Source organism: Aptenodytes patagonicus, chromosome 14 (genome assembly GCF_965638725.1).
Source record: "Aptenodytes patagonicus chromosome 14, bAptPat1.pri.cur, whole genome shotgun sequence".
NCBI classification, from domain to species: Eukaryota; Metazoa; Chordata; class Aves; order Sphenisciformes; family Spheniscidae; genus Aptenodytes; species Aptenodytes patagonicus.
This window is the reverse complement of record NC_134962.1, coordinates 2,205,523-2,233,174: the sequence shown is the minus strand read 5'-3', so window position 1 is coordinate 2,233,174 and position 27,652 is coordinate 2,205,523. Positions and strand designations below refer to the sequence as shown.

Sequence of the window (27,652 nt, the reverse complement as noted above, 5' to 3'; positions counted from 1 at the left end):
CACCGGCGTCTGGCCACGCTACACTACCCTTCCCCAGCTGGAGATGGGCAGACCCGCAGCATCGCTCCAGGCCGGCGCTGCGGCAACGTTACGGGGATTTGGGAATGTACAGGGATTTCCTATCCAGCATTTTTACTGACTTCTGGGGTGGCGTCACGTGGCCCAAAGTCAAGTTCTCTGAAATTGGGATTGCGTCACCGATTCGTGTCTCCCGGCAACTGTGCTGTGTTATGTGCTGCAAAGCAAACTGCCCAGGGCCCAGCAGCTATTTTTAACCCCAGGCAGACCATGGCCATAGGGCAAATTCCCAGGAAAAACAAACACCTGATGCTGCTTTTGTTATGCCATAGCTGAAACCCGCTCAGGACAGAGCAAAAATGGAGAAATGCCAGCTGGGAGGATCTGGGGAATGAAAAAAGAGCACAGCTAGGCAGCGGTAAGGTTGTGTTACTGTTTCCACCCTTAAATCTCAGAAAAATTCGTAAGACCTTCCTGAACTGAACCTTTCCCCAGGAGAAAACTGAGAGGATCACAGCAAGAGGTGCAGACGTGTCTCTTCTGCAGCCACATTAAAACCATCCTTCGTCTGGATTGCTCATCTGGTAAGGGCAGCTCTTGCGAGAGCTGCAGTGAGGCACATGGCACGGCCCGGGGGCTCGGAGAGCTGCCGCGAGCGTCGGCGCACAGGGATGCACATCGGCACCGGCACGGGGGAGCCAGGGATCAGCTGCTTTAGGAATAAGCTCTTCACATCTCAACATAAAATTCCTGTTGACACACACCTGCCTCACTCCTGCCAGAAGAGAACAAGGAGCCGCTTTCATCCTTCTGCGTGAGCAGAGGTGAGGCTGGAGGCCAGCATCAATAAAGTAATGGAAAGAGAACCGCCTTTGCTTTTGAACAGAGGCACTGCAGATCTCAGCAGGCCCATCACAGCTTGGTGATGCCTAAATGAATACATTCAGCCGGCATGGAAATCGCAAAGACGGGCTCTGCCGACACCTTTCTGGGACACCACGGCAGCTCTGCCCTGATTCTGCAGTGTCCCCTTTGCAACAAGCTGCCTTGAGGCTGGTCCAGAGCTGTTCTGCAGCACATGTCACGTTGGTAGAAACAAACTCCTCACCGCCCACCACAGGGACCAGACCCGGGAGTCCAGCCAGCTCCGGGCCCTCCATCATTTCATTAATGCCCATCAGTGCAGCAAGCCCCTGTTGACAGCACGGACCCTGGGGCAGAAGCTGTCTTCCCAGCCTCGTCGAGTTCACACACAAAAGCTCTACTCCCCGCTTGCTCCCCTGAAGCAGTCTCCCATTGCCAGTCCCCATTTAGCGGCTTTTTTACCCTCTGGGGTAGCTGCACTCCTGCAGCTGTAAGAAAAAGCCGTGCCCTCTGCGCTTGGGGCCAGGGCTGTTTATTTGCACTTGAAATTCCATCCATTTGCTGGTCCACCCCAAGCCTGGGCAGCGCGGTGGGCTGGCAGGGATACAGCACGCTGCTGCCAGCAGCCCACGACGGCCCCGCGTCTCCCAGCCTGCCGACCAGGTACCACCAGGCGCAGCTGGGCAGCCTTCGAGCCAAGTCCCAGACAAGACTCTGGGGAAATACTTCGCCCTGTCCAGCCACCAGCCTCCTCCCTGCTCGCAAGCAAGATGTTTTCCCATTTGTGCTAGTTAATAGGACCTTGGCTCAAACGCCAGCAGCCTGATTGTCTAGCGATGGTGAGAAGAGGAACAAAGAAAGCTGCCTCTGACCCCAAAAGCTTACAATTAAGAAATAAAATGAGCAACTAACAGGAGGATACACCTGAGTGGCACCAAGACACAAGGGCTGAGCAGGGCTGCAGCCCCGGCAGCCGGCACAGCCAACGGGCACCAGTGGGAAGCGAGGGGAGGCAGCGGGTGGCTGCAGGCATGAGGGCAGCCCGGAGAGGTGAGGCAGGAGAAGCAGGAGCAGTGGGAAAACAGTGCCTGAAGCAGCATCCGAGTGGATGCAAGCTGGCCCACAGCGAGTTTGTTGAGGCCAAAAAAGGGATATTGCAGCAAGTGGAGGGGAATGTGATGAAAGAGCGGGTGGGAGTTTTAGCTTTAGGAAAGGCTTAGCAAGGTTACGCAAGCCCTTGAGGTGGCCAGGATATGAAGACACAGGAGGAGGCAAGAGATGAAGACAGCACTCAGATTCTGGCAGAGGAGCAGCGTCCTGGCGTTGCTGAGCTCAGGGAAACACTGAGCTGAGAAGGAGAGGTTAAAAGCTCTGGTTTTGCCATGTTGTGCTTGAGCGGGTGGTGAGACATTCACAAGATGTCAGAGAGCTCCTCTGAGATATGAATTTGGACAGGGAGAGGAGAGCCCGGAGTAGGGATGCATGCCTCTGAGTCATCACCATAGAGATGGTATTTGAGTGTAGCTGCAATGAGATTACCCAGAGACACAGCGCAGAAGGAGGGACACGGCTCTGTGAACTCCGGCAGCAAACGAGCCTCCGACAACAGCCCAGTCATTAGCCACCGAGGGGGACAACAGGTGGCCAAAACTGGGACACGCTCCAGGCAAGGCTCAGAGCCAGACCACAGCCACGGCCCTGCCTCGCTTCCAGAGCGTGATCTGGGCCCTTCTTCAGAAGATGCCCATCTCTTCTCCATTGGCCACACAGGAAATCTAGGTCCCCAAACTATTAGACGCCAAACTCAAACATTTCAAAGGGGACAGAGCTGAGCTTCAGTCCTCCCTCTGCAAAACAGGGGGAACCCCACGCTCGTACCCCAGAGGGGAGCCACAAGGAAAAATCCCAGGACACGGAAGTGACCAGTGGCTCCAGCTCTGGGGTCAGGGTGAGGGAGCAAGAGGGACCTCAGAGCAGTGCCGAAACAAGCTGCTGTGAAGTGACACAGCAACTCCGTCGCCGCTTGGCCGGGAACAGAAACCCCACGTGGAGCAGAGCTGATGGAGAGACTGAGACCTCTTGGATTCCTCCTCCAGCACGTCCCCCCTGATCTCCAGGACCTGGAAGAGCCATCTCTTCTCCCCCTCCAGGCAGGGGTAGGAAGAAGGGTGCACATGGTGCTCTGGGCATCGCACCCAAGCATTTTGCCCCCAGGCTTCATGCCCCAAGCTGTGGTTATTCCTGGAGAGTCTGACCAGAAGGTGGCAGGCTCAACTCGTCCATGGATGATGGCTCTTCTGCAGGAAGGTCTGGCCTCAGGACAAAATTGCTGGTAACGCACTTCTAACCCATCACCTCAAAAGGAAGCTAGAGCATCGAAGCGCTGGAGGAAGAGGAGAAAAAGACACCGTTTGAGCTTCTCTGGAAAGCAACCACAACTTGGGAGAGCCGTTTCTGCAATCAAGGCCAATGCCTATCAGGGACACAGTCGCGCTCAATGCCTGGGCTAGCGTGGGGAGAACGGCCAAGCTTGTACTGTAGGAGACTGTTTCTCTCTGCTCCCGTTTCAGATAACTAACATGAATCAACGGAGAGAAGGAATACATCTGCATTTCCAGCCGTCCCTCCCCACCCCCGGCGTTCTGGTCCCTGGGAGAGCATTTGAAAAATTGCAATCGCTATAATTAGAAGTAACACTCACTTTCCAAGAGGAAACTGTGCAAAAGGTTGACTTCCTCTTTAATGCCATTTCAACTCGTTAACAGCCACATATCTGCAGCTCCAATGGTGAGGGGATTTGCTGAGCAGCAGTTTGGATCACTAACAAGAAGTAAGACTTTCCTCCCAGTTCAATGGGGATTACTCGCTCCAGGCGCAAGACACCAGGTACTAAGATGCAGAGGAGACTGTGATACTCTGTCCTCTCCCTCTGCAAAGAGCAGAGGCCAGAGGCATTTGCAGTTACTCGTTATCTCGTCACTATTATGCATTGCCCCTCAAGGCTAATTAACACTGCTGCATATAGCACTGGCTTGGGAAGGACAAAGACATCGGGAACTTCATTGCTAGAGCTTTCAACAGAGCTACAAGTCACAAGCAAGCTCCTTGTGATTCCATAGAAGGAAATACTCACAACATACAATAAAAATAGCCTCCATCACTACACATTATAATCACATCAGGGAGTTTCCAATCTCTACAGTAATAAATGATGCCCTCCCTCCTCACCAAAGCATTCACCCAGAGCGCTCTGCAACCACTGATTAACCCTCCCGACGCCCAAGGATGGGCTGAGGCAACTACAGCACAGACCGCAGTCAGCAAAAAAGCACAGCAGGGAGTCAGTAGCAAAGCCTGGACAGTAATGACCATTTTCTCTTCTCCAATAATCTCAGTAAAACAAGGCAAATTTACAGTGTATCTTGCCCTTTCCAACCTTTCTGAGATCTTAAGGCCAAAAGAAACTGCTACCTTTTCTCCCCCTTCAGAGTTATTTTTGTGCTGAGCCCGGGAACTTGTGATAGATAAAAGCACCTCCAGAAAAGCATTCAGCTTTAACTCAGAATTATCAAGAGGTAAAGAAACTCCCCACTCCCCTTGGCAGAGTGCTCCAGTGGTTAAACCTCTTGCTATTCAAAATATTTGCCTTATTTCTAATTTGAACTCATCTGCATTTTGCATCCAGATGTTGGTCCTTACTAAGCCCTACTCTGCCACATTATAGAGCTACCTACGCCTGTGCAACGTTATTCAAGCACCACAATCAAATCTTTTTGATAAGCTAAAGGCAAAGGGCACTTTCATCTCTTGTTGCAGAAAGACACCAGACCAGTTACTGGAAATGCTCCTCCGGCCATGGCAGCTCGCGATGACGGAGCCTTGGGAATTTCTGCAATGAACTTTCTCGCTCAGACCCCCCAGCCCCTCATTAAATTAACCAAATAAACTCAGGTTCTCTTTCAAACCACCACTGACACGAGGGGCATTTCAGCAGTCAGCCCCAAGATGGTTTTCTTAAGACAGAATTACACTCAGTTCATTTATTTACAAAAATCCCATAAAATAATTTTCCCAAACTTTTTCAGACAAGTAATTGGACCACATTTTTCTCACTCATTTAAATCCAGCCTCAGAAGTCAGATGTGCCATCCGCGTTCATCGCCTTTGACCTCCTCTGTAATGCCAGAATTAGATGTGTATGTGTCAGCCCAAGCTGCTAATTCCTCCTGCCTCCCCCAAAAACATCTGCAAGGCAGTGAGCGGGTTTCTATGGAAGCCGTGGCTCCCATACAAGGCAAACTGCTCCCCGGCCAGCAAAGGACAGCTGGAAAGGCTTGACCAAGTAAGAGGTTTACTTGGCTGAGCATCATTTAATTCTCTACAACGGGGGGCGGGCAAAATACAATCGGGTCACCTAAAAAAGCGAAATATCATCCTGTGTTGCTTGTTTCCAAAGGGCACTTGAGTTTCTGCAAATGTCACGCTCGCCCCCAGACAAGCAGGGAAGAAAGTCTCTCTGGTGGTAAGTTAAATGTCTTCCCTTCTCCCACTCACTTCAGAGGGAAGAGTGCCTTGGAGGGATAAGTTCCTCTACCAAATCTGCAGGTGTTTGCTTCATGGCTTGTACCCTCCCCTCACAGCAAGCCTGCATCGCCGGGCGTAGGCAGGTACAGGCTCCTCTGCAGCAAGGCTGAGCATCAGCTCGCGCCTGCCGCCGGGCTGCGGCTGGCAGGCAGCGTGCAGGACCCCGGGGAAGCTCAGGTCACTCTGCACGCGCCCGTGCAGACCTGGCCTTGTAGCGTTTTGAAAGAGAAAGGCGATTGCACATGTCAGGCAGATTAGGTGATAGATAGATGGACAGGCAGGCAGGCTGCCTTTTAAATAGTCGTCATATTTTTCCCATGACATCTGTCTGCAAGAGTTTAAATTATGATTCTTACTTACAGCTTTGAAAGGATTTAAAATGCTTAAATCCCTGTTAAAAACTGAACTACCAAAGCGTGGCTGGATACTACATTTTTAAATCCACAATGAAAGCAGTGCACTGCATTTTAAGGGCTGCAGAGCTTCTCATGGAAATACCCTGCAAACACTGAACTCCTCCTAATGATCAACCTGTTATAAAAGTGGTTTGGTGCCAGATTCGGATCCTGGCTACATCACAGCTGTGCTGAAGTGAGTCCACCGCAACTCCCCCCTCCTTCTGGGTGAAGGATCAGAGTCTGGACGTGCAGTTTGTCCTGTTTTCAGACACTGCACAAGCATTAACTTTGATGGAGAGGGCCCAGATGCTGGCAGGGGTACGGGAGAAATCATTTAGCTGCCTCTCAGCCCAGTGAGTGCAGGCAGAGAGCAGCAAGTCCCAGAGATAAATGCTTTCAGCAGGACAAGCCGCTGCTGCCCCCCAAGCAAAACAGCCGTACATCCTATGTGCTCTGCTTCCCCTACGCTTAACTGCGGCAGCGTGGGGCTCCCGCAGTGCCCGGCAGCCTGCTAACAAGGCCGAGCACTGTTGGGGTGCCCTCCAGCTGCAGCTGGGTCCAGGGGGTCTCCGTCTGAGCAGGAAGCAGGAGAGTCTGGAGAGGGGTCCTCAGCTCCCCAAGCCGGAGTAGCCCTGCCAGTCCCCCCGTGCCCAGACACGAGGGGGACGTTGCAGGCGAGGCAGGTTCCTAAGGGGATCTCTAGCCCAAGCTTTTGGAAAAGCCCATTCGTAGCATAAACCACAGACAATAAAGTCCCAGGGGAGATCTTCAGTTCCCTTTAGCCTTTATTTATCACCCTCTTCAAGACAGTCGGTTTAACTTCCACCTTCCCATGCTGAGCATAGCCCACTGTCTGCAGGAACTGCACTGCTCGCAGGCAAGCCCCAAACTTCCCAGCTTCTGGCCAAAAACTGAAGAACGGTCAGAGCATGAGCAAGCATGACACCGCAGCAGCTCTGAGACCATCACCCTGCCCATCGCCTGTACTTGTGCCCGTCGCTTGCTCTCGTGCCGCGCCATGGGAGAGGAAGCTCCATTCTGGTTTGTCTAAAACTGTTGCGCTCGGATGCGGCATTACAGAGGTGGATCTACCAAGGAGGGTGAAAAAAGGGACAGGGGTCCACCCCTGCTATCAGCAGTGCCCTGTGCGATACACGGGGACACCCTCACCATGGGGCCTTCCCCGCCGGAGGAACATGATCGCTGCCAGATGCAGGGCCTGTTCCCCATCCAGCCTGCAGCTGGATCTCATTGCTGGGGAAAGGCTTCTGACTTCTGACTATTCTGTTTATTCTGCTAAAGACCATAATCATTCTGCTAATTGTTTGGGTTTGTTTGGGTTTTTTTAGCAAGCTCCTATTTTTGTGAGCCCATGTGCTGCACTCCCTCTGCTGGCAGGCTCACTTGGGCTGGAGGAGAGGCTGCTGGGGAAGGGGAAAAACAAATCCCCGCTCCAACTGCCTGTGAAAAGTCACACCACAAACCCTTCCCAGGCCCCGGCTTCGCTAAATGTGAATTTTAAGACCTGAGAGTGGCATTGTTCTGCCAGCTTTATTCCTCACGGCTTGGTTATACTGAGTCTTGTCAACAAAAAGAAATGGGTGGTTTGGTAAAATTCAAGTAATCTTTGCTTTAGCTGGAGAAACTCTAACACTTGAAAGTCATGTCCACAGCAAAGAGACAGGCTTGTATTGCTGATGATGGTTTTGACCTGCGGTGTTCAAAGGAAGACCCTCAGCACGAGTAATTACACCCATGACAAATTGTGAGCAAAAACGTGAAAGCAGATCTTGAAAATCTGGATTATAGAAAACCTCCTAATGGGCAGGAAGCACCTCCCACGGAGAAACAAGGGGATGCTTCAGAAAGGCGCCTTCCCAAGCCCCGTGCCAGGAAACACGCTCCACAGCAGAATTTCAATGGCGTGTTCGCTGACTTCAGGCTGCATTTTTGTTTCGTGCGTGTGACAGACAACCATTAAACACGCCACGACACAGCACAGACGGCTCATCGCCACTGCAAGCAGCAGCTGTGACACGCCTCGCACTTCTCTGCCCCGTCACACGGCACAAGCGCTGCCGACTCTTACAGCCCAGCACCGTGACTCACGTCCATCTCAGACAGCAGCGCTGCCGCCGCTGGGCACGGCAGCAGCTCCAAGCAACACGCGTGGGAAGTGTTAAAAACCCTACCAGAGGATTGACGGATATTTGGGGGTGGGAGCAGGACCTGGGGGTCAAATTCTTCCTCAGGACTCAATCAGCCTTAGGCTCCCGGCATTATGCTATCCTAAAAATGACCCCACAGCACTCTGTTTTCCCACGGGGTCCTTATTTTCTTCGATAACTTGAGCGAAGCCCAGTGCAAGAAAGTCCCTCATGCTTCAGAGAGCGTTCCTCATCCACGGAACCGCTATTGAGAGCCTCCCCTTTCTGGAAAGGCGGTGAATGGGGTTAAGCCCGGGGTCTTGCAGCATTTAGAGTGCTACTTTCATCATCAGAGCTGCAGAGAAATCTTTTGACGGACATTAGTATAAGCCAGCGGCCAAGTCATTAACCTAAGAGTAGGGGAGTTTTTCATCAACCCTATTCAGTAGGAAAGTTAGGAAATGGTAAGGGCGCTCTTAAAATCAGCCAAATAAAAGGCAAGACATCGCCCCATATAGATACTTTCTTGCTAAAACTATTAATAAACATTGCACATTGCGTCAATCTCTGAAGGTCAAAGCAATCTGTTTCCCTAGTGGAAGCTCTTACGGAGATTTTTGAGCTGCATTTTATGCCTAAATGTGCTTCTTTAATGAATGCAATTTTACATCTGCTCAGGTAAAACGCGTTGTTGTACATTCGCTTTCTTCCATGGTTTTATTATACCTATTCAGCTGATGATGCCCAGTCAAAAGAAATGAAAAAAGCTGGGAAATAAAAATGCAGCTCCTGAAAGTATTTGTCTTCATAACAAAAAAAAAAACCAAAACCAGGCATATGAGGCAGCATGCTTCAGTACCTGTTTATTGTGATTTAATGGTTGGACTCGACAATCTTAAAGGTCTTTTCCAACCTAAATGATTCTACGATTTCACTGTACACCTTTTCCTAATATAAAAAAGCACTTAACTAACATAAAAAACCCCCTTAATTCTTCTGCTAGACAAGGGATTTTCTTCCAACTATAACACGCAAAGGAGAAACAAGATGGTGCCCAAAGGGACCAAAGGCTGCCTGACACAGACACCCTGCTCCAGAGCCTCTTAATAAAAGTATCCCATGGCTGGGGCACGGAGCAGGGAGTCAAGAGTACAAAATACAGCCCAGGCCTGCAAGCGGGAGCCGCTAGTGGAAACCTCTCTAAAATAAACTCCAGTACGCAGCGAATTAAATCATACAAAGTGGCCCGTATCTCTGCTGGCAATCAGAGGGCAGCGAAGAGAGCGATAGATGAGAAAAATTCAAATGAGTTTGGCCGTGAAAATAACGATAATTATGAAATATTATTGCTGCGAAGTGCCAAGAGAGGCCCGACAAGAGCAGGGCCACCACACTGGGGCCTGCACAGCGCTGAGGGGCGGCCTGCCGTGCCTGCGCCCAAAATGTTCATTACTGCTATTATTATTATTATTATTATTATTATTATTATTATTATTATTATTATCAGGATCATGATAAAGGCTCCAGGAGAGCTCGAGGGACCAGCCCAGGGGGCCAGCGGGGTAGACCAGGCGCCACAGAGGGCCGGGCCGGGCCTCGCCCCGGCACCCACCGCCCTCTCCCTAGCAACCGCTCCCGTAGCAACGCTGAGCCACGCCCCCTCCTTCAGCCACGCCTCTTTTTCGTATAACCACGCCCTCTCAGTCACGTCCCTCCGCCGGTCGGCGTCGCTCGCCCGCCGGGGGGGGCCCGGCCGCTGTCACGTGGCCGCGTTGCCTAGCAGCGCCGTAGCCATGGCAGCACCCGTACACAGGCGGCGGGAGCAGGCCGCGGCGGGTCGCGCAGGCGGGAAGGGGGACGGGTAAGAGCGGCCGTCGGGGACGCGGGGGGGACCGACAGCCCCAGCCGGCCTCGGGGGACCGGCCGGCGGGACAGAGGTCACGGTGAGGGGCGTAGAGGCCGCCCGGCCCAGCGCGCTGCCGCCCCCGAGGCCCTGAGGCCTCCTTGCGCTGCCCTGAAGCAGTGGAGCTTCAGGGAGCAGGGGGGCAGGGAGGAGGGGAGAGGAGGGAAAACCCTGACAGAAAATAACCCCTTTGGGGCCAGGGCCACCCCAAGTCCTGCTTCACTGAGCGCCGCGATGGGCTGGCCAGGAAGATGCTAGTGCTGTTACCGTGTCTAGACCTCAAAGGAAACCCCAAATCTGTGTGTGGGGAAGGCAGGGCGTGGGGAGCCACAGCGGGCCGCGCCGTGCGGCTGGCACGGATCTCAGCAAGAGCTGCCACCCTGGGGTGGGCGGGTGTGGCGAGGAGGGGTGTTGCATGGTGCTGCTGTGCCACGGTGCGGCTACGCTGCTAACGGGGCGACAGGTCCCGTCCCCAAAAAGGAGCAGGAGCTTCCTTTTTTTCTCTTTTTACATAAATGTATCGTCCAGATAATGGTGGGCAAGAGCGTCTGCAGTTATGCAGCATTTCAGCCCAATGCGGGTGGCAGGGAGAGGTCCCCGCGATGCCTTTTCCCAGGACACTGAACTGTGGGATATCAGGATTCAAAAGGTAATTCCCCAACAATTTTGAACCAGGCTGCATTCCTCGATTTGCGATTTCTCCTGGGCCTTCCTGGGGAAAAAGATAATCTAAAAATATATATATATATTTCAGGCCTATGTCTTCAGTGTCCATGGGAAATTGGACTCGTGGTGTTTGAACCCAAATGCCTGCTGTTGGGGTTGTTCTCAGGCAGAGTTAGCACCGTCTGAGCCAACAGATGGGCCCGTGAGGTTGCCTGTGGTTGGCCCCAGCAATGTGTTAGTTACAGAGTTTTTCTAGAGAACTTTGCTGGGTTTGGGGGTTTTTTTGAGTCTTATCATGTTTTATTTAGGAGACGTGCTTACTATAAAGGATTCTTGAGATAGAAGGGGCTTTTTGCTGTCAAGAGCAACATCACAAAAATTGGATTTCTGCAGCTCTCTTCTCATACCCTATTCCCTCTGTATTATTCGTAATTACGTAATGTTAAAAGAACCTTAAGCAGAAGATGTAGGAAGACACAATCTCTGCTCCCAAAACCTACCGTTCTGAGTTACAGAAACAACAGAGTGAGTGACAGGTGGCAAATGACAGGCCAGGGAGAAGGCTAAGAGAGATCTCTAATTCTATCAATTTAATGAGTTCTTTCCTTATCAGATTCAGCCCTTGTCCAGATCTGCTAAGTGGCTTTTCTTAGAGATCGAATGACTATGAATTAGTGTGTGGCAGCTCCTTTTGTTACACAACTGACCAGATTTTCGACAGTTCAGTCTCTAAAGAGCTGAGCTGTTTACAAAGCGTGGCCGCTCAAGCAAGCATGCAGACGGCAGCTGAGCTCATCTGAAAATCAAGCCTTGTGTGGGGGCCAGATTGTGAGGCCACGGGGCCTCCACCCGCCCAGGCAATACCCAGGGCCTCACAGGGTGCCTCCAAGAAGTTTTCAGCCTGACACTTCCCCAGGGTGGAAAGCCAGCAGTTGGAGCCAAGACAGCCACGATGCTCACGCTGGGAGCCTGTGTTCAGATCGAACTTGTGTGGCCGCATGCACACCGAAGCAGCAGTGACCCAGACTGTCTTGGGAAGTACTTTGCACTAGCCTAGGAAGTGTGATACAGTGTTTTGGGGGAAATCCATCTTTCCTTCATTTGCAAAAGTGTTTTCCGTCTGGGAGTGCAGTGCACTGAAGCAATCCTCGCTCTCCACTTTTCTGCCCAGGGAATGGATCTAGCTCAGGAAAGGCATCTGAGGGGATAAGCTTAGCCCCAGGTCTTCCTGCTCCGGGGCTCTTTGACAATTTTTAGAGTGGTGTAAAATGAGGACCTCCCTTGTCTCATTTCTACCATCATGAAAACCATTGTTGTTTTACCTTGGACCACACGAATACCAAGGGCTGACCTCCTCTTGAGAAACTGGATAAGCGCTAAACCTCAATGTGCAGCCATTTATAGACCTTTAACCCACTCGAAGGCCACTTCCATCAGCAAAGAGAAACCTTGAAACTAAAAAGCCAAACTGCAGGTGGACCTTGTTTACTAGGCAAGGGTACTTTTTTTTTCAGCAGATTTTAAATTGTGTTTTATAAATTGCAAATGTAAAACGTGACTATATTTATTCCTATTTGTCCATAATATTTTCTTAGTGATGCAAAAGCTTTTCCCCTCAAAGTTCTTAAGACTTCTTTTGCTTCACTATAGAAGTCAGGAAATGAAGCGACATTTTGCATGGAAGACAGAGGCACACAGCACATTTCATGTGCATGAGGACAGGTAGAGCAGGTGCCGCTGAAGCAAGGGACCTTCTGAGCCACACATCTGAGGGGGGGTTCTTTCCCCTCTGAGACTCATCCCTCTGGTGCTTAGGTGACACTTAGCAGGAAAATACGTTTCAGTTTTGTAGCAGGAGTTGACAGCATTGATGCATTACTGAGTTTGGAGAGTTAAGACACATGAACAGGCAGCTAGATCTGCACTGGCTCTGATTAAATTAAGGACTGTGGAGTCAGTCTCCTGAATTTCTGTTCAGAAGGAACAAACAGCACGGAGGTGAAAGCCTGCATTTTGTTACAGGCTCACCAATATAATGTTTTAACGAACCATTTATGAGCGAGTCTTATGAATAACTATTTTACTCTGAGTTTGGATTTATTTAAGGGCACTGACAGAAATTCAAGTTTTTTCAATTTCATATAGCTACTGACCTGAACTTAACTGCTTAAAAGCTATATAAATTAGCTGAAAATAATCTGAGGTACATTTCCTATACTGTAAAAGAAGCACGGACATAGACTCCATGCAGAAATACACAGGCACCTTCACTGAAAGCATGCCAAATATATATATATATACACATATACACACACAAATGTGTACACAAATCCTGTAGGTGCATCCGTATGCGTTATTTGTGTGCACAGTTATTTTTAAGTTTATTCAAAACTGTAGCTAATTACTAGCTAGAACTGAAACTGTTTTCATTTGCAGTTACGGTAGATGTACATGCTATCACAGCAATCACGCAAGGCTGTGCACATGCAATCTTAGAAACCACTTCATGCAACTTCTGTTGAGGCAAAGAGATATTGTGCTGGTGCCTTTGAACCTGTACACCACATCAAGGGCGAAAGGAAACTAACACACTAAGGACCTCAATAAACATGGATTATCTTCTTTACTGTAACTGCTTAAAAACGGCAAAGGCAGCCTTGAGTTCTGCAGAAGTCAAGTACTTTGCCTTATTTCTATAATAAGGCCTTCTCATGCATTGCTTGCTTCCCACATGATGTGTCTTGAGTCAAACAGGACTCGAGTAGGTGGGGCCTTCACCAGACAGCTCGGTAAGACTTCAAAAATTTCAGTTCCTGAACAGGTTTTGTAACAACACCACCCTGAAGCAAGAGATTACGAGACAGTTTGGCCGTGTTTAGTCATGAGCCACAGAGGCTTCAAATAGAGCTCCCCGACTTGTTCATCGTGATGAGCGCTGCTCCTCTGGCAGCAGAGGCAGAGAAAGCAGAAGCAGTTCATGGTGTATTAACCAGTAGAAAGACATACGCCTAGATGTGTCTGACATCCCACTTGCAGAGTCCAATGTCATCCTTAAAACCACTTCCTCCTTCTCGTCAGCAGCATCCTGTGTGATTTCCTGCGTTGTTTTGTAAGAGCAGTACAAATGAAAGGATTCCTCATTTATAGAAAGCCATTTTCTGTCTTTAGCAGCTTCTCTTTTGTATCTACTTACAAAACCCCTCTTTAAAGCATTTTTCTAACAGGTTTTCTTTTTTTCTTTGGGTTTTTTTTTCTTTTTTTTTTTTCCCCTGGAATTCAAATTGTTTCTCTTTACAGTCAAAATCATTTCACTGGCTTTTTGTTGGTTTGTTGGTTTTGGTTTGGGTTTTTTTTAAATACAGTTATTGTTAACATAGAAACCCCAAAATTCACTATCTCTGTTACAAAATGTATTTTCTGAGATACAGCACAGCAAAGTTTTTGTTGCATGCACAAGAGCTAATTTTTCACTTAAATCACTTACTGATCTTAATAACTACAAACATCTTGGGTTTATTTCAAAAATAAATTAATTTCCTTTCCAACCTCATCCAAAATCCACTGTGAAGAGCAAATGTATTCAGAATAATTTGCATGCACCATGCACCACTCCTGCTATTGTTAGGATAGCACTCCCTCTCACAGGCACGTAAAGCTGCTTACTCAATGCTTAAGGCCAAACTCTAATACTACTTTGATGGATCCTAAATCGAGGTAAGTTGGCATCTTCTGGCAACTCCTGAAACTGAGCTTTGGCAGAAATTTAACCTCCTTTACACTCAATTAGATTCTCTTAGTCTCACTTAAACTGCCACCCACCTTCCATTGTGTGTTATAAACCCTCCAAACACCCTAAGCTTTCTTCTTTTGTATTAATATGTAAATTAAATCAATTTACCTTCCTGCTAGTCATGTTCATCTGGGTACAAATCAATCTAAGGAGAAGCCAGCTGAGGCAAAGGCAGACTGCTTAGACTCCACCATATCCCTCTGCTCTGAACATGTTATTCTCCGTGTCTTGTTGGCTTGTCTGCTTAAAGTCAAACCAATTTACTCAATCTCTTTTGTTATTAAGAACACCATCAATGAAATAAACCCGAGGATCTGTGTAGCATAGACAAAGTCAAAGGCTTGTTAGCGCTGTGGGGACCAAATGCATTTGTTGCTCCTGTCGCTGTGGGGACCAACAGCATTTCCTGTGATAAGAATAGTTTCTGGTTACCACAGGCTGTCACATATTCATGCACAAATTCCAGTTTCTGAGAACTAAACGAGTATGCCTCGGGCTGCCCTTCATGTGAAACTTGACAGGTTTGGTTCACACGGCTCGGTGAAAAACAATCTCGGCTCCCATAGTTCGTCCATGGGTTTGTACTCATTCTCCCCGGGTCTTTCAGCTCCGGCAGGCACCCCGCCACATTTCAGCCATAATATCTGTGTTTAATCCACCTTTAGTATAATTTTCACCTGCAGCCATTGGCCACCTTGTGTTAATCTGCAGTCAGCTATGTTTTACACTGAGGGTTGAAACCAGGAGCTAGACTTCAGGTTTTATTCTAGAATACTGGTATGACTCCAAGGAACCTGTTTCGGTAGCAACAAGCTAAATTCAACAGTAGTTTCCATTTTACACAGACTGTTTTCAGAAGTTGTTGACCTAACCCTGCCTGTCTGGGCTTCTCTGTCGTGACAGCATCCTAAATGTGAGACCTTCGTGTTTGTGTGGCAGTCCTTTATTCGAGAGCTGTGGTTTCTCAACGTCAGGATTCTGGCCAGTGCTCCCCAGCTGCCATGCATGCTACAGGTTCACGACAGCAGCAGCAAGGGATGAGCATAAGAACTCTCCGAGTCCCAGTTTTAATATGGGTGCTGATGTTTGCAGTCTTTAGTCAGCTAATTACCCTTTGTGGCCTCAGTAAAATGAGGATTGTGCTACTTGGGATCTTCCCAGGCCTCTTACAAGGAACAGTTGGTTAATGTATGTAGAAGGTGAGAATATATATGGGCTTGTACCTTCTCCATCACTTTCAGCCAGAAGTAATCAGCCCACGCACGGCAGTATCTAGCATCTTTGCGCTTTTTATACTGGGCAAGGTCTTGGCAGCCTTTTGTGGCTTTGACTCATGCCCTCAGTTCACGCTGCAGCTGGGACGGCCACTGGTGACCTCGGCGTTTGGACTGAGATTGAACCGCAGTTCCAGGAACGCTGCCTGGCCCGGCTTCCCCGCTGATGTGAACTGTGGAGCTGCGCTGACTTACTCTGGCCAGTGCCTGGCCGCCTAGTTCCTTCCTTAGATTTCGGTTTGTTTTAGGTCACAGACTGCCTTGGAATTGAGGAGGGCCATGAATCTCTCAAGATACACTTGACAAGCTGACATGGTCCGAGCTACTAAAACAAAACACAAGCCATGGCAGACTTTCCCTGTGATCCCTGAACATTTTACAATCTTCCTGTTCTACTGTGCAGGTGAAATTATTCCCTGTTAAGCTGTGTTTCTGCTGCAGGTATTCTGCTTCCATCCAGAGACAGCTTTTCTCAGAACTTGAACACATCGTTCGTTAATCAACTGAATTGGACTTTGAATCTCATGAAGTGGCAGGGACTAAGTACACTGTGTCTGTAATGCCCCATCTGTCTTCTGTGAAGCTGTACAGAGCACAGCCAGAGGACCTTTGGGCTCATCTAAAAACGTTACACTCGAATGAAACCTGAACTAAAAATAGTAATTACTGGAAAACAAAAGGGACAACCTGACCCCACAGTTGGCAGTCTTAGTACAACAGTAGTGATATGTAGTTGTCTGCATATTTCTAAACTACACTTGAGAACAGCTTCCAGGAGCTTCCAAGTAGAGATACACGCACAGCTCTGGCAGATGGTTTCTCCTTGCAGGAGAGAGGGCTCCTTGGACTATCCAGGCCCCATCCCAAATACAGACTAGGCTGTTTGGCATATTGCAGCTCAACTACCTGCAAAAGCTCGCAAGTGGACCAGACCTGACTCTTTTCCCTGACAGCAGAGGATTTGAACAAAACAGTGAAGCTCTAAATAACCCTGATAAAGTAAGACTGGGTCATTGTAAGAGTGATGCCCTATGCGGTGGTAGAAATCCCAGTGTAGCTCAGGGTCCTGTATTATTAGGCAGTGAACAGATGTCCTGCAATCAAGGTGGAGGAAACAGGCATAGTATGAGAAATGACAAAGATTTGAGTTTGCTAGGGTTAAAGGACAGGTCAGCATCAAAGCCACAAGCAAGTTGCGTATCTTCTGAGCCTGAAAGCAATACTTTTATTCACTGGCCGTACTAAAGAAACTATTGGTTCTGTAAATTAGTACTAATGTCAGTGAGATCTCTTCTAGCCACTCCCTTGGCCAGATGGCCTTTCTATTTTTTCATGTAAAGCATACCAGGTAACTCAAGAAACCTCTGTCCTCGTACACAAATATAATTCTCCTGTCATCTTCCTCTTTTTTCCCTTTAGGTTGCTTTGCAATTCACAGCTGAAATAAAGATGATTTCAAGACAGAGAGATTCACACACACAGAGGACTATTCCCAAACCAAAAGCATCCCTCCGTTTAACACAGCCCAAGAGAGGGCGAGGTATCTGGTATTTGCTGAGTCCACTGCCGAGAAAATGAAAACCATGCCGGCCTCCCACATCTTCATGATGGATAACAGTTACCTCAAAGAAGCCACGCCTAGCATAGACAAAGAGCAAAAGAAAGAGGCCAGGGTCTTCAGGCTGCTCAGAGCTGCAGAAGCCCGCAATCACCCCAAAACCTGAGCCTCTGCTATCAGGAGCTGGGGGCAAGTTAACCACCAGAGGATCTCTCAGCAGGGATCAGGCTGTAGCAGTGAGAGGCGGGGCTAATGAATGCAGCGTATCAATCAGACTTGTTCAGCCTATCCTGAAATGTCAGTTGTCAGATGTTCTCTGTATGATTAGAACCAGGAAGAGCAGAAATAAAAAGTACATTTCTTTTTTCTCCGTGCGTTCAAGTTTCTCTACGGCTTTTCACCTCTAATCTGTGCTGTGAAATGGCATTAAACAGAGGGAAAACATTTCAGTGATTATCATAGACGTTTGCATGTGGCAAAATTCTCTTGCCTTACATTAGAGAAGACATGAAATTTGAAATGGAAGTTTGTACCACAATTCTATGGTCCTTTATACCAGGTTTGAGCACTGCTGGATCATTTAGCAGGACAAATTCAATCCAGATCATGCCTGGGCACACAATTATGTTTCTGTTGAATTAGCCAGAGTACATAATACGGCGTTTATGCTGGCTTTATGCCGGCAGCAGGAAGAAAGACAATATCTAATCTGGCATAAAGCCTACCAATACAGACTTAATGTCATAACTTTCTGAACAATTTTGAATGGGATCAGTGCTTTGGGTTGTGTGGTCTAGCATTCTGTAACTAGGAGCCCTAGAGCCAGACTTTCTGTATCATCAACCTATGACCACTTTTGCAGTGTTCAAAGTGTCTGTTTCTCCATAAAATTTTCTCTTATTATGCCTCCTCACATGAGCCCCTTGTCCCATTTGAGGCTCTTGTTGTCGTCCATTATAGCTGTACTATATGTAACACGTATTCAGGATCTCTCTCACAACAGCCTTTCACTGTTGCTCCCAAGGTCCTGCAGAATTGTACGTGCATGTAATTGTGTGTAAATTTTGTAATACAAATACCACAGATGTTTGTTCGACTGGACCAATGGATGCACACTGGCTGTCATTTGCTTGCGCAGTTACTATAATGTTACCCATGCAGCCATGGGAACTGTCAGCGCCGATCTCTCAATCCATCTTTCTAATGGTCATTAGGGGCATCTGATTTCTGAAGGGACCTATGCTTCTGCATGTCTCCATAACACACAACTCGGGTTGGAAAAGACTATGCTTGCTCTCATTCACAGAAGGTGCTGGGTGCTGTTTTCTAAGAAAACCGGCAGAGTGCCAGGCTGTCATTCACTGAGGAACTTAGAAGAATCTACCCTCTGAGCTGTTTTACCTGCTGACACTTCTCATCCAGTCAGTTTTACCAAAGTAATCCTTCTAATTTACAGCTACAGGCTGGAGTTTCTGTGTTTAGTCTTCGGGAGAAAACCCATTCTGGAAAAGTTGCTTATTTTAGAACCCACAGCCTCAAGGAAGATATTTTTCCCTAATCCTAAACTAAATGATATCATACTTGGCTAGTGCTGTAACCATGGTACTGAAGTTATTTATGACTCTGAAATTAATGCTATAGTTAGCAACACTGGAACAAGGTTTCTTCTATGCTACTGTCCAACTGCCTCCCTCCCCCAACCCGAGGCTACACTGGAAAGCAAGACAGAGTGTCTCCAGAGGGTCTTTAATTTGCAGTAAACAATGTCAGCCTTTGCTGATTTCCAAAACTTGGCAACACACAAGTGGATATGCACAAAGATGCATCTTCTAAGCAAAACAAAGCACTTGGCTATGTTTTTATTGATCTTATTTTGTTAGGAGATTTATTTGTTTTTGTTTATTTTAGTTCTTAAAGTAAACGTTAATTTCCGTGAAAGGACCTGGAACTCGAGAGTGCAGAGCCAGGACTGGCAGGAGGAGGGAGAGCTCGGCTGTACACTCCTCATCAGCTCTAACATCAGGGAATCACCGCGAGGGCAAAGAGGAGAGGTCAGCTTTTATGCCTGGGACACTGCGAAAGTTGCCTCATAGAAATGGATAGCCTGTGTATACAAGATATCTGGGGACCAAACCAACATTATTCTAGTCTGATCCCTCTGCAAAGATCCCAGAGAAGGTTGGGAAGAATCCAGCAAAGTAGAGAACAGAAGAAACGCAGAAAACCACACAATGCTGAATCCCTCCTGGTCAAAGATCAGGCAGCTCCCTGCTTCCACGGCACAGATCACTGAGAGAAGAGCTCACGGCCACATCCTGAGGCTCAGACGGCAGTCTAGTGACCCAGGCACCTCTCTGCTCTTCTAGGGGACTCGCGCCAGCAGCAGTACCTTCTGCATGCCTTACACGGCAGAACACCGCTCAAGTCAGGGAATGAAGAGAACCGTAAAACGAGACTGCAATAAAAGCATTGCAAATTGAAAAATAAAGGGCAAAACGCAAAAAGAAGAAAACAGAGGAGAGAGGAGAGACCAGAGAGCGCCAAGAAGCATGAAGAAGTGATGGGATGCTGTGCTGGGATGCAAGGGCACAAGGGCAGCCCATCCGCTGATCCATGACAAAGGGCAGTTTGAGTGAATTTCGACAGCTCATGTCACAAAGTAGGCAAGCCTGTCTCCATCCTCAGTGCCTGCTTTCGGACAGCAGACTGGCAGATACAGCATAGCATTTTTGGTCGCTCATGCCACCACCATGCTTCCATTTGATATAACAGTCTGACTTCATGTCAGTTCTGCTACCTGAATTAACTTTTTTATGCTGCTTTTGAACACCAGTTGACAGAGCGGTCTAATTCTGCTCACCCCAAGAATACTGAGGAGACAAATTGTTACCCCCTGGGTTAGGGCTTTTCAGATACTCTGGCCTTGGGCCCAGTCTGATTTACAACTCAAGTTGATGGAAGAAAGTCTCAAGGCCTTCACTGAGAGGTAGATAAGGCATTCTGGGAAAATTTACTGGGGGAGAATGCAGCATTTATTTGGGGTTTCAGTTTTATTTTGGTTTACAGTCTAAACTTCTAATTCCCAGAGCCACAATTCTCCTATTGCCGTCATGGGATTTATATTGGAGTCACTTGACTGGGTTTTGCTATGTCTATTGCCTTCTTTATTTTGGGTTTTTTTTTATTTTTTCTCCTTTTGACCACAGGTGAAGGAAATAAATCATCTGATATCCTGCCAGCAAACTGCCATAGGCACTTTGAGACTGGAGGCATTTCTCCTGCCCCGGAAGAGCATTAAAAAAAACCTGGCTGATAACTTGGACAGGGTTCAGGTATGTTCGTGCACACACCAGCAGTTAAACTGATTTCTTCTACTATCTTATCTGTCCATTTCTGGTTTTAAAGGGGAGGAAGTTTGGCAGGCAAATTACTCTTGGAATGCACTCAGTAAACCACGGGCAAGAGAAGTGAAGAGCATAAATAGAAATAACCATAGGTACAGCAGCTGGGAGCCTGACTGCTGGCTTCTATTCCTAGCTTTACCCATGACTCACTTGGTGACCTTAGAAAGCCACTTCACCTCTCCATGCTCCAGCTTTCTCACAGGCAAAATCACCCATTTCACAGGTCACCCCAGGTAGAAGGGACCCTGGGTCTCCCAGTTGGGTGTCTTTGAAGGAAAAGCCTTATCCTACTCCCTCTGCCAGCCCTGGACCGTTCCACCACGCAGGATCAGGGCACTGCAGACGTGGCGCCTTTTTCCCCGAGGGGAGCTGGCAACTTTAACCGAGTGCATTTTGTGAAGCTTTTTGGGATCCTTCAAGGAAAAGAAAAGCACTATAACAAAATCTTGCTAATTATAGCGTGACAGCATACAACACATTCCTGCTCTGGACAGAACTCTGCTATCGGCCAACTTAATTATACATTACCTTTGCCCAGTTCCCTCCTTATTAATCGTGGCCAAAGCACTGAGCAAAGCCAATTTGCTGCTTGCTCTCCATTTCTCCCAATTCAAGACCAATTCCCTGACAGTGACAGCTCGACCATGAGACCGTTACACTGGGCTGTGTCTGCTCCCCCGCATGCGCTCCCCCCCCCCGCCCCCAGCAGTTGTAAACATGTCTCTCAACTTTATTCCTGCCTGCCTGGAGCAGATTCCTGGGATGTTAATGACAGATACAGCCCTGGCCTTGGACAGGCAGTCCCACGGCTGGAGCGGGATGGAGCTGCACTACTGTGTTGGGAGCCTACAGACACCCTGGAATGGGCTACTGGAAAAGCAGACCCTGTTTTTTGCAGGAAAGGCTTGTTAGTGGTGCTTGGGAGCCTCCTGCACCGGTTGCAGGGGTGGGCCTCCGTACATCTCAACCCCGAGGCTCTAGCCACCGTGCAGTGCAGGGGGGGTCAAAGGCTCGGTGCTAGCAGCGAGCAGGAAAGCTGCAGTAAAAGCCCCAGAGCCCACGTACGCTGTTAGCCCCTCTGCGCGCATCAGGACCAGCAGCAGCACAAAGGCATCCTGGATCAATCTAATTTCTGTATAAAAACAGGAAACTGCCCCTCCCTTCGCCAAAACAGAGGAAGAGCTGCATGGCCTATATCTGTGTCACCAAGAAAAGGGGCAGGGCAAGGAGCAAACGGCTCCCTTCATCTTATCCAGGAGCACATCAGAAAGAGGACGCCTCAGTCAATTTGTTCTAGGGATACTTTTAAGTCTGTCCCCAGCACAGGTCTTGGAAAACAGAAAGTGAGAAGATCTCTGCTCCAACAGGGCTCAGACCAGACAGGCTCAGACCTCTCCTGACACCCATTTCCAGCAGGAGAAGCAGATGGGGGTTTTGCTACAAGGAGCAGGGCAGGGGTGCCTCCCCGAGACACCCTGGGCTGCGGGCATTTCGTATGGGGCCTCTGGTTCAAATTCAGTTTGGGCTCGTGGCAGCTGAACCCTATAGCGCTATCTGATGGTTGGTGACCTGGAGGAAATGAATCCTCACACACCAGCCCTCCCCTGCTCCTCCAGCAGTCACAGCGGGGAAAGCCAAGATTGATTCAAGACTGAGAAAAAATAAACCCTTTCCCTTCAGAAACAGTGCCTCCCACACTGGACCAAGCATTTTAAGGTAGCGGGGAGGTTCTTATTTTCGACACTTTTACTTCTGTAATGAAAAACGTCTTAAGAGTGCAGGGATGTCAAATAATACCTTCCCTCTGTCCCACATCCATTACAGAAATAAGAGGGGAAAGTGAGAAAACGTCTATATTCCTACTTCTAGGCTTTATTCCCCTTGATCGAGGCGAATCTACCACCAACAGATAGAACTTGGGAACTGGCACCTGAGCCAACGTTTCCTCAGCACACAGCACCCTGCTCTCCTTTACTCCATCATCTCACACCGCTTTTGTGTTACAGAGGAGTCGCATAAAGGCAATACTAGAAGATGAAAGAGGTGGAATATTTATTGGAAGACCCTGAAACTTTGAGGAACTCTTTAGAATAATTCAAGACAGCTGATGAATTGGGATGGGGGACCAGGAATAGCCAGACGTTTCGGCTACCGAGTTAAATAAATTGTTCCCCAACCCGTGCAACAGCTTCAGCTACAGTAGACGGGCCTTCAGTGCCTGCAGTGTGGAAGAGCTAGAGGAACAGGCAGGCCGGCCACATGAGTTAGCCCAGGATCTTACTAATGTAAGATGTAAATGTAAATCCTGCAACTTGATTGTGTTTGCTCTGGAATTGCACGCACATAAATCTGGCCATAATCAAAGCTTTACCCATTTCAGCGTCACCTGGTCAATTAGAAATAGGGATTGTATGGTGTTAAACCAAAAACCGCATACAAAAATTGTTGTTCTGCATATAGTTGTTCTCAGCTTAGTATGTAAGAAAGAAACCTCAAAGGCATGAGCAGTTTTTCCTGACAATGAGTCCTGGACCTTGCTATGTTAAAACAGAAAACTCAGAATGATGTTTGTTCACACAGTCATAACCATCGTTTTGTTTGTCTGCTGTCTTGTAGCCAGCAGGTCATGTACACTTGTGTTTAGATGTGTCCACAGAGGAATCCAGCCTGCAAATAAAGAACTGCAACAGAAGTTGTGGTTTTGTTATTACTGCTCAAGACTGAGATTGTGTGAGAAAAACACTTTCCAGTTCAGATGGAGGAAATGGAAAGCACAAAGATTCATTACTTTGCTATTCAACAGAGCAGATTTCTAATGAACTGTGTCTACCAAACAATTTAGAGATGAGGAAGTGATGGAGAGATGCTTTTCATGCAAGTAGAATAAAAATCAGAGAATATAGTTCTCGGGCTAGATTACGCAACCAAGAATATCTTTACCTTCCCCTCTTGTGCAAAGTATTTTCGTTACAGACACTTGACATTGACTTCTCAAACCTTCATGTCAAATACACTCTTCCCATCTCTAATCGTCTACATCACCTTCCCCCTGCAGCCACAGAGCAGAGACTTTCCACTAGTTCTCCAGCGCACCAGCAGGAGCTGTTCCACCTGCCTGTGGCCTTTTGTACAGAGACCAGACCAAACTGTGCCCATTTTTACAGGTGGAAGGTCTCCAAAGTGTCTTCAACTCCTTCTACATTTTAAAAAGTCAGAGATGCTTTTGAACTATCACAGCAGACATAGCTTGGAGCTGACTGGATTTGGTCCAACTTTTTCCACTGTCCGTCTCGTGGTCGAGGAAAGGGCACAGCTGTCCAGATCTCCTCTGCCTGCCTTGATTTCAGCCAAAAGAGTAAACCGAAGAGTCCAGCCACCTCAGTTTTGTCCTTATCGTCACCACTTTCAACTTCTTTCTGACGTACTTCATAACGACTTTTCAGCCATCTCTCAAACAGTGATGAGAGTTTGAGAGAAAGTCTGCAGATCACCGAGGGCCTCAGATGAAAACTGTAGTGGTAATACGGATTAGCGCACCCAAGGGCCCCGACAGCTTGTACCGCTGGCAGCAGAGTTGATAATTTGCAGTGATTCCTTCAAGGAGGACATCTCTACACCACCAACGGCAGGCTTTGGGCCTGCAGCGCCTGTACTGCTCTTAGTCCCATCCTCAAATGCCAGCACTAGCCCTTTTCGCCAAGACTTCTGCTAAGCTCCTTCTCCCTGCCCGCACCCCCCCAGCTTGGCACTAAAAAGCAAACAAACAGCTCTGTGAGCTGCAGAATTTGCAGAGTCTGGCTTTCAACAGGCTGGCGTCTCTTGGGGGACTGACCTGGGTGCCTGAGAGGGCACAAACTCTGACTGAAGCTTTTCCCACGGTTTGGGCATCAATCAAATGTCAGCTCCGTGTGGATTCTCTAGTGTCTAATAAGGGCTGACAGCATGTGTTGGTCTTTCTCACAGTTGCAGCCCTGGCAGGGTCATTCTTTACCCAGCTGTTTGTGAATGCAGGAACTGAGTTCTGTACCTCTGTCAGTTTTGGATAAAACTTCCCAAAGGGTTAAAAAGTTTTTAAAAGAGAAGAATTTGGAAGAATATGAGTGCGCTGATATACAATGTGATTGCATAAGCTCTGTTACATTAGGAAATCAAAATAATCGACCCTTTTCCCTCTAAATGGGATAAAATTTATAGTTGTGTTGCTCCTGGTGGTGCAAAAGCCCCTTTTAAACTTTGCTCTACAACCTGCGGAGAGCCACACTCCAGAACTTCAAGTTGTTGCTTTATCTTCAAGCTTGAGGACAGGAGAGACAATCTTTACACTTCAGGCCCCTGTGGGAAAAACGTGACCCCAACCAGAATGACTCTTGAGTCAGCATGTGAGCAGTCAGAGGGAGCCATGGAGATACGCAGGTTTGTAGCACGCCTGATGGCTAAGGTAGAGATCAGTATGGGAAACGTGGCTCTGACATTCCCTGGGAAGCTCTGGGGCCTTAAAAGAGCAAAAACGCTATAAAAGGTGCCCAGGTATTTCTCAAAAGGGAACAAATTAGCTGTGATGGGACTGCACAGCCCAAACCAGGTATTCTGCTCTGTGACTGAGATGCAGGGTGGATTTCTGCCCCGGAGCAGGGCTGGTCGCCAGGGCAGCTCTGCCTCCTTGCACCCACACGTGCCAGCTCTTTGCAAGCACAGCCTGCGATCTGAGCATCGCCTCGCCATGTCCTCGGGCTGCCCTCAGCAGACAGGAGGTGCATATTCAGAGAGAGGACGAACACGACCTTCACAATCTCAGCTCTGGCAAGCGCTTCCTGCGGGGTGACAGCCGAGAGTTGCTTCTTCTGTAACTCCCACTTGGGCTGTAGCAACTAAAGTGCCGTTGCCTCTGCAGAGCTCCAGGCCCAGGTGCGTCTTGGTTTTGGTCAATCCAGTCAAACTACACTCAGCTGCTTGGAAAGCCTTAAAAGGCCCAGGTAGCTGGTGGGAGAAAGAGGCTTTTTCTAAAGCAAAACATCTCAACAGCCTCCATACATCCCGTTTCGTTACCTGCCAGCCTCTCAAGGCACGCACAAACTGGAAACACCCTGGGAGGGATCAGCTCACTCTGCCGCTCCAGCGAGGCTGGTACTGCAGAGTGCTTTGGAGACGGGTATTGAGCAACCGCTGACAGGATTTCTCCATCAAATGGTGCTTTGCAGGCCCATCGGGAGCCTTGCTATATCTCAGTCCTGACACAGGCTGACTCCTCTCAGATATTCATTAAAAGAGGCTTCCTGCTCCCTAGCATCCTGCCTGGAGTTCTTGAGGAGAAAAACCCAGCTTTGCAGGTGCTTGCTTTGTGCTGTACTCGCAGCTGCCCGCTGCCCGTGCTCTTCAGGCGCAGGTCACCTCCGCTCACCCAGCACCGTCTTAACGGCAACACCATCAGAAAACTAGAGAAAATGCCCATCGGAGGCCCTGCCCTGTGCTTTCAGGGCACGCGCTCTCCCTTCGGAAACGCCTATCGGCTACCAAACGGACGCGGCATCAGCACCTAACAGGATGGTGCCCCGGCCGCCCAAGTGCTCCCGGGCTGGAGCTGCTCTGCAACACGCAGTGAAGCCTCCGCTCCCCGCCCAGCCGCTCTGCGGAACGCCCTTCTCCCCGCCGGGAAGAGCGGCGGGTGCCGAGGCGGGGCGGCGGGGCCCCGCCGAGCCGCTCCCGGCCGCGCTCCCGGCGGAGTCGGGCGGCACCTGCGGGCGGGCCCCGCTACTGCAGCGCCGGGCGCGGGGGGCTGGAAACCCGCTGGAGACGGCAAAGGCTGGGAAGGGTTTGGGTGGGAGAGCCTGGGGATGGCGTTAACAGCTTGGGGCGCTGCCGGAGAGGCTGCTGCGGGACCGGCACGGGGTGGGGGCGTGCGGGGAGTCTCCGGGCAGCGCCTCTGTCACCGACTGTCACCGTTTAGGACAGAAACGGCTCAAGAGAGGCTGCCGCTTCCTTCCTTGGTGCCTCTGAGCGTGGGCAGGACGCTGCCTGCCCTTCCCGGGAGCTCCGGCTCCCATCCCTGCTTCGCAGCCCAGGCTGGCACTAGGGTAAAGCAGCTTTCCAAACTCAAAGCCGAATTGGAGCAGTGTTCCTGGCTATTTATCGGAGCATTTGCAATTGCTAGAAAAGGTGCCTTTCCCTCCCCACTGTGTGTGCATTTGAAGAGGAGGTGTCTAGGCCCAGCTGTGGCACTGTGAGCACAAACTGCTGAGAGTTTGTCTATTCATTGAGAGCACTACTTTGCAGGTGATTTGGGAGCTCCAAACATTTTCTCCCAATCCACACTTTCTTTTAAAAAAGGTGATTTCTTTTAAACCAAACACTCGTGGTCTTTTCACCATCTGAAGGGACGGACTGGCTTGAGAATCACAAGGAATCACAAACCCAAATGTTCACGGGAATTCCTAAAAATCCCAAACACCCACTACAAAGCGGTTCCTGAAGACGTGGGAGCCTTTCCGGGCATTTGTGAGCTTCCAGCTAAATGAACCGCTAAAGCAAATTGGAGGGCTGGCGGCCGGGTCGCACGGCAGGAGGGAGCAGCCTGGCAGCCGTGGCTCCGCACTGGAGCTGCTCCGAAGATTTGGAAAAGTTGCAATCGGAGGAAGGACCCTGCTTGATCCTCCCCGGGGAAAGCGCTTTATAGCTCCCACTGAAGTGAGCTGGATGGGTAAAAAGAGGAGAATCCGGAGTATCGGACGGAGCAGGTCGAAATGGCGGGAGGCGCAGCGGGTGCCGTGCGATCCCCCTGCGTAGGGGCAGGGGGTCTCAGCTCGGAGGTGCTGCTCGCATGGGCGGGGGTCCGGGTTGGTGTTTTCAGCTGAGCAGTCACATGTAGGGGCCTATTTTAAACACGTTCCCCACGTAGCAGAACGCACGTCTCAAGGATTGAAATAGACGGTGGTTTGATCATTGTCTCTCCCAGGGAAATGGTTTTTAATGAGGTTTTAAATAATAAAGTGGGATAATTTCCCTGGCTGGCAAGATCATGAAATTTTTATGCCTCCTTTCTCTCCCAGAGT

The 27,652-nt window shown here is 49.0% G+C and overlaps 1 long non-coding RNA gene across 5 annotated transcripts; it reads left to right on the top strand.

Moving 5' to 3' along the window:
* Positions 1–9,807: 9,807 nt before the first annotated feature.
* Positions 9,808–24,850, top strand: LOC143167087 (uncharacterized). Of its 5 annotated transcripts, none has more exons than XR_012996494.1 (4): positions 9,808–9,872; positions 17,064–20,188; positions 20,409–20,534; positions 23,662–24,850. It is a non-coding gene; the product is annotated as an uncharacterized LOC143167087 (long non-coding RNA). The 5 variants fall into 5 exon arrangements; XR_012996491.1 differs by having other exon boundaries at positions 23,580–24,850; XR_012996492.1 differs by lacking the exon at positions 23,662–24,850 and adding an exon at positions 22,613–23,298.
* Positions 24,851–27,652: the final 2,802 nt, after the last annotated feature.